The 7,645-nt window shown below is 36.9% G+C and overlaps 1 non-coding gene across 1 annotated transcript; it reads left to right on the top strand.

Moving 5' to 3' along the window:
• The first annotated feature begins 1,543 nt into the window (after nucleotides 1-1,543).
• LOC148576930 (small nucleolar RNA R71) lies at nucleotides 1,544-1,651 on the top strand. Its single transcript, XR_015904702.1, has one exon. It is a non-coding gene; the product is annotated as a small nucleolar RNA R71 (small nucleolar RNA).
• Nucleotides 1,652-7,645: the final 5,994 nt, after the last annotated feature.

A 7,645-nucleotide genomic window follows, 5' to 3' on the forward strand; every position in this document is an offset into this window, starting at 1 on the left:
AGAGAAGCTTTTCATGCTTCCTCTCCATGGTTACAGAAGGAGATCCTTAAGTTTTAAACACAAGGTTGTCCTCATTCAGTTGAAGGACCAACTCTCCTTTGTCCACATCAATCACAGCTCTTGCTGTGGCTAGGAAGGGTCTTCCAAGGATGATGGTTTCATCCTCTTCCTTCCCAGTGTCTAGGATTATGAAATCAGCAGGGATGTAAAGGCCTTCAACCTTTACTAGCACATCCTCTACTAGTCCAGAAGCCTGTTTTCTTGAGTTATCTACCATCTCTAATGAGATTTTGGCAGCTTGCACCTTAAATATCCCAAGTTTCTCCATTACATTGAGTGGCATTAAGTTTATTCCTGAGCCCAGGTCACATAGAGCCTTCTCAAAGGTCATGGTGCCTATGTTATAGGGAATTAGGAATTTACCAGGATCCTGTTTCTTTTGAGGTAATTTCTGCCTATCCAATGCATTTAGTTCATTGGTGAGCAAGGGAGGTTCATCTTCCCAAGTCTCATTACGAAATAATTTGGCATTCAGCTTCATGATTGCACCAAGATACTTAGCAACTTGCTCTTCAGTGACATCTTCATTTTCTTCAGAAGAAGAATACTCATCAGAGCTCATGAAGGGCAGAAGGAGGTTCAATGGGATATCTATGGTCTCTAGATGAGCCTCAAATTCCTTTGGTTCCTCAAAGGGAAACTCCTTATTGGTCATTGAGCGTCCCAGGAGGTCTTCCTCACTAGGATTCACGTCCTCCTTCTCCCTTGTAAGTTCGGCCATGATGGTTAAATCAATGGCCTTGCACTCTCTCTTTGGATTTTCTTCTGTATTACTTGGGAGAGTACTAGGAGGAGTTTCAGTGACCCTTTTACTCAGTTGGCCCACTTGTGCTTCCAAATTTCTAATGGAGGACCTTGTTACATTCATGAAACTGAAAGTGGCCTTAGATTGATCAGAGACTATATTTTCTAAGCTAGATGGATTCTGCTCAGAATTCTCTGTCTGTTGCTGAGTGGATGATGGAAAAGGCTTGCTATTGCTAAACCTGTTTCTTCCACCATTATTAAAGCCTTGTTGAGGCTTTTGTTGATCCTTCCATGAGAAATTTGGATGGTTTCTCCATAAGGGATTATAGGTGTTTCCATAGGGTTCACCCATGTAATTCACCTCTGCTATTGCAGGGTTCTCAGGATCATAAGCTTCTTCTTCAGAGGATGCCTCTATAGTACTGTTGGATGCAGCTTGCATTCGATTCAGACTCTGAAAAATCATATTGACTTGCTAAGTCAATATTTTGTTCTGAGCCAATATGGCATTCAGAGTATCAATTTCAAGAACTTCCTTCCTCTGAGGCGTCCCATTATTCACAGGATTCCTTTCAGAAGTGTACATGAATTGGTTATTTGTAACCATGTCAATGAGTTCCTGAGCTTCTGCAGGCATTTTCTTTATGTGAATGGATCCACCTGCAGAATGGTCCAATGACATCTTTGATAATTCAGACAGACCATCATAGAATATATCCAGGATGGTCCATTCTGAAAGCATGTCAGAAGGACACTTTTTGGTCTGTTCCTTGTATCTCTCCCAAGCTTCATAGAGGGATTCACCTTCTTTCTGTTTGAAGGTTTGAACATCCACTCTAAGCTTGCTAAGCTTTTGAGGAGGAAAGAACTTGGCTAAGAAAGCCGTAACCAGCTTATCCCAACAGTTCAGGCTATCCTTAGGTTGAGAGTCCAACCATATTCTAGCTCTGTCTCTTACAGCAAATGGGAAAAGCATAAGCCTGTAGACCTCGAGATCAACCCCATTGGTCTTAACAGTATCACAGATCTGCAAGAATTCAGTTAAGAACTGAAAAGGATCTTCTGATGGAAGTCCATGAAACTTGCAGTTCTGTTGCATCAGAGAAACTAATTGAGGCTTTAGCTCAAAATTGTTTGCTCCAATGTCAGGGATTGAGATGCTTCTTCCATGTAATTGGAATTTGGTGCAGTAAAGTCACCAAGCATCTTCCTTGCATTGTTATTATTTTCGGCCATGTCTCCTTCTTTTTCGAAAATTTTTGTCAGATTTTCTCCAGAGAGTTGTGCTTTAGCTTCCCTTAGCTTCCTCTTCAGAGTCCTTTCAGGTTCAGGATCAGCTTCAACAAGAATGTTCTTATCCTTGTTCCTGCTCATATGAAAAAGAAGAAAACAAAAAAGAAAATATGGAATCTTCTATGTCATAGTATAGAGATTCCTTTATGTGAGTAGAAGAAGAAAAGAATAAAAGAAGAGAAATTCGAACACCAGGAGGAAGAGAGGGTTCGAATTTTTAGATGAAGAGAAGTGTTAGTAAATAAATAAAATAATTAGAAAGAGATGAGGGGGAGAAAAATATTTTTGTTAATTAAAAGTATTTTTGTTTTTAATTTGAAATTAAAGTTAAAATTCGAAAATTTTAAAATAAAATTAAATTAAAACTTAAAACAATTAGTTAATTAAAAGGGAATTTTGAAAAAAAAAGGCAGGTGATTTTCGAAAATTAGAGAGAATTAGTTAGGTAGTTTTGAAAAAGATATGATTGAAATAGTAAACTTTTAAAATCAAACAAAAAGTTAAGTAGTTAATTGAAAAAGATTTGAAAATCAATTTTTGAAAAGATAAGGAGTTAGAAAAGAAGTTAGAAAAGATTTTGAAATTGATTTTGAAAAAGATGTGATGAAACTTATTTTGAAAAATATTTGAAAAAGAAATTTAAAAAGATTTGATTTTGAAAATTAAAGTTGATTACTTGACTAACAAGAAACTTAAAAGATAAGATTTTAAAATTTAAAGATTGAACCTTTCTTAATAGGCAAGTAACAAACTTAAAATTTTTGAATCAATCACATTAATTGTTAGTAAAGATTTTGAAATTATGAAACAAAATAAGAAAAAGATTTTTGAAAATCAATTTGAAATTTTCAAAAATTATGAAAGAAAAACGAAAAAGATTTGATTTTTGAAAAAGATCTGAAAAAGAAAAGGTTTTTAAATTGAAAATTTGACTTGACTCATAAGAAACAACTAAATTTTAAAAAATTTTGAAAAAGGCAACTCAAATTTTTGAAATTTATGAGTGAAATAAGGGAAAGAAATTTTTTTTATTTTTGAATTTTTAATGATGAAAGAGAAAAATACAAAATTGAAACAAATCATGAAAATTATGAATCAAAACACCTAATGCATGCAAGAACACTTTGAATGTCAAGATGAACACCAAGAACTCTTTGAAGATCAAGATGAACAGCAAGACTTATTTTTGAAAATTTTTAAGAAAAGAAAAATATGCAAGACACCAAACTTAGAAATTTTCAAACTTTAGATACTAACAAATTGAAAATGCATATGAAAAACAAGAAAAGACACAAAACAAGAAAAATTGAAGATCAAACAAGAAGACTTGTCAAGAACAACTTGAAGATCATGAAGAATGCAATGCATGAATTTTTCGAAAAATTTTTAAGAAAAATTAAAAAGATGCAATTGACACCAAACTTACAAATTGACACTAGACTCAAACAAGAAACATAAATTTTTTTTGTTTTTATGATTTTATAAGAATTTTTTTTGGTTTTTTTGAAAATTATTTTGGGAAAAACGAAAAAGAAGAATATTTTTTTGTATTATTTTCGAAAATAAGAAATAACAAGCTTAAAAATAAAATAAAATTACCTAATCTGAGCAACAAGATGAATCGTTAGTTGTCCAAACTCGAACAATCCCCGGCAACGGCGACAAAAACTTGGTGCACGAAATTGTGATCATCAACAATGGCGCCAAAGACTTGGTGCTCTCAAACGTGAATCACACTTCTTTGTCACAACTTCGCACAACTAACCAGCAAGTGCACTGGGTTGTCCAAGTAATAAACCTTACGCGAGTAAGGGTCGATCCCACGGAGATTGTCAGCTTGAAGCAAGCTATGGTCACCTTGTAAATCTCAGTCAAGAGGATTCAAATGGTTATAGAGTTATAATAATTAAAAGACAAATAAAACGTAAAATAAAGATAGAGATACTTATGTAATTCATTGGTGAGAATTTTAGATAAGCGTATAGAGATGCTTTTGTTCCTCCTGAACCTCTGCTTTCCTGCTGTCTTCATCCAATCCTTCATACTCCGTTCCATGGCAAGCTTTATGTTGGGCATCACCATTGTCAATGGCTACATCCCGTCCTCTCTGTGAAAATGGTCCAATGCACTGTCACTGCATGGCTAATCATCTGTCGGTTCTCGATCATACTGGAATAGGATTTACTATCCTTTTGCGTCTGTCACTATGCCCAGCACTCGCGAGTTTGAAGCTCGTCACAGCCATCCCTTCCCAGATCCTACTCGGAATACCACAGACAAGGTTTAGACTTTCTGGATCTCGGGAATGGCCGTCCATGGGTTCTAACTTATACCACGAAGATTCTAATATCTCGGACTCGGTCCCCTGTATTAGATATCTAAGAGATATTCATTCTATCTCATCTTCATGTAGAACGAAAGTGGTTGTTAGGAACTCGTTCATAGGTGAGAATGGTGATGAGCGTCACATAATCATCACATTCATCATGTTCTTGGATGCGTATCTTAGAATAGGAATAAGCTTGAATTGAATAGAAAAACAATAGTACTTTGCATTAATTCATGAGGAACAGCAGAGCTCCACACCTTAATCTATGGTGTGTAGAAACTCTACCGTTGAAAATACATAAGAACAAGGTACAGGCATGGCCGAGAGGCCAGCCCCCTAAACATGATCAAAGGATCAAAAGATAATCCAAAGATGTAAATACAATAGTAAAAAGTCCTACTTATACTAAACTAGTTACTAGGGTTTACAGAAATGAGTAATTGATGCAGAAATCCACTTCTGGGGCCCACTTGGTGTGTGCTTGGGAAGAGCATTGAGATTTACACGTGTAGCGGCTTCTTTTGGAGTTGAACACCAGTTTGTAACCTATTTCTGGCGTTTAACTCCACTTTTTAACCTGTTTCTGGCGTTTAACTCCAGAATACAGCATGGAACTGGCGTTGAACGCCAGTTTGCATCCTCTAAACTCGGGCAAAGTATGGACTATTATATATTGCGGGAAAGCCCTGGATGTCTACTTTCCAACAAAATTGAGAGCGCGCCATTTGGAGTTCTGTAGCTCCAGAGAATCCATATTGAGTGCAGGGAGGTCAGAATCCAACAGCATCTGTAGTCCTTCTTCAACCTTTGAATCTGATTTTTGCTCAAGTCCCACAATTTCAGCCAGAAATTACCTGAAATCACAGAAAAACACACAAACTCATAATAAAGTCCAGAAATGTGAATTTTATTTAAAAACTAATAAAAATATACTAAAAACTAACTAAATCTTACTAAAAACTATGTAAAAACAATGCCAAAAAGTGTATAAATTATCCGCTCATCAGATACCCACAAGGACAGTGACCGGATGGCGTATGTGCATTGACTACCGGAAACTTAATGAAGCCACCCAGAAGGACCGTTTTCCCTTACCTTTCATGGACCAGATGCTTGAAAGGTTGGCAGGACATGAGTACTATTGCTTCCTAGATGGGTATTCGGGCTACAACCAAATTGTTGTAGACCCCAAGGACCAGGAAAAAACTTTATTTACTTGTCCATATGGTGTTTTTGCCTATAGGAGAATGCCCTTTGGGTTGTGTAATGCACCTGCAACATTCCAAAGGTGCATGCTCTCCATTTTTTTAGACATGATTGAGAAGTTCATAGAAGTATTCATGGATGACTTCTCTGTATTCGGGAACTCATATTCTAATTGCCTATACCATCTTGCTATTGTGCTAAAAAGGTGTCAAGAAACCAACCTAGTTTTAAACTGGGAGAAGTGCCATTTTATGGTGATTGAAGGGGTGGTTCTTGGTCACAATATTTCAAAAGATGGTATAGAAGTGGACAAGGCAAAAGTGGAAGTAATTGAAAAATTACCTCCACCTTGCAATGTCAAAGCAATCAGAAGCTTTTTGGGACACGCTGGGTTCTATTGGAGATTTATCAAAGATTTTTCAACAATTGCAAAACCCCTTAGTAACCTACTTGTCTTAAATACTCCCTTTGTTTTTGATAGAGAGTGCATGATAGCCTTTGATGAACTTAAGAAGAAACTCTCCTCTGCACTTATTATAGCACCACCAAGCTAGGATCTTCCCTTTGAAATAATGTGTGATGCATCTGATTTTGCTGTTGGTGCTGTTCTAGGACAGAGGAAAGACAAGCTAGTACATGTTTACTATGCTAGCAAGGTTCTCAATGAGAATCAAAGGAACTATACCACCACGGAGAAAGAACTTTTAGCTATAGTTTTTGCTTTTGACAAGTTTAGATCATATCTTATTGGCTCAAAAGTAATTGTATTCACTGATCATGCAGCACTCAAATACTTGCTTACCAAACAAGAATCTAAGCCTAGACTAATAAGGTGGATCTTGTTGCTCCAAGAATTTGATATTGAGATTAAAGATAGGAGCGGAGTAGAGAACAAGGTAGCTGACCACCTCTCAAAGATCCTACAAGAAGAGAAGATGCAGCAGGTAGCAGTCAATGAAAGCTTTCCAGATGAACAATTGATGATGATTCGAGTAGCTTCTTGGTTTGCAGACATAGCCAACTTCAAGGCTATTGGGGAGCTACCAACTAACATCAATAGGCACATGAGGAGGAAGCTAATCAAGGATACCAAACACTACATCTGGATTGATCCTTATTTGTTCAAAAAGTGTGCTGATGGAATCCTAAGATGGTGTATACCTCATGAGGAAGGGCAGGAAGTATTATGGCAGTGCCATGGATCTGCATATGGAGGTCACTTTAGTGGAAAAAGGATAGCAGCAAAAGTGCTTCGATCCAGATTTTACTGGCCAACAATGTTTAAGGATGCCAAGGAAATGGTGTCAAGATGTGATAAATGCCAAAGAGCTGGTAATCAAACCAAGAGAAATGAGATGCCACAGCAATTCATACTAGAGTTGGAGCTGTTTGATGTATGGGGGATTGATTTCATGGGACCCTTCCTAACCTCTGATGCCAGGGCATTTTGGCCAGTTTTACTGACCTTTTCATTATTGTTTTTAGGGTAGTTTCATGCATTTCCTTAGGAAATAAGCTAGTTTTGGGTAGATATTCACTTACATCTTGATTCAAGCATACATTGTGCACTTTACATGATTTCATGAGGATTTTGCATGAATTTAAGGATAAATTTGATGTTGCATTTCCCATGACTTGGACTAGAACTTTGATGCACTTTATTGCTTGATTTCAGGACAAAGGAAGCAAAGAAGAACCACATTAGTGGCTACGTTAGTTACACTAACGTTAACACTAACGTAGAATGGGAGTAACTTGCAAAGTTAATGAGAAAAGTGATTGCCAATAATGCTCTCGGAGCCATCATTGCCCACGTTAAGAGTCACGTTAACTAAGTTAACGTGAACTCTAACGTGGAAGAAAGGAAATAGAGCCAACGTTAGTGACACTTAACATTATCACTAACGTTGGACCAAGCTATAAGTGGCCACGTTAGAGTCCACGTTAACTTAGTTAACATGATCTCTAACGTTAAGAAGAAAGGGGGGAAGCCAACGTTAGTGACATTCA

This window comes from Arachis ipaensis, chromosome B1, assembly GCF_059453495.1.
Source record: "Arachis ipaensis isolate K30076 ecotype BB chromosome B1, ASM5945349v1, whole genome shotgun sequence".
NCBI classification, from domain to species: domain Eukaryota; kingdom Viridiplantae; phylum Streptophyta; class Magnoliopsida; order Fabales; family Fabaceae; genus Arachis; species Arachis ipaensis.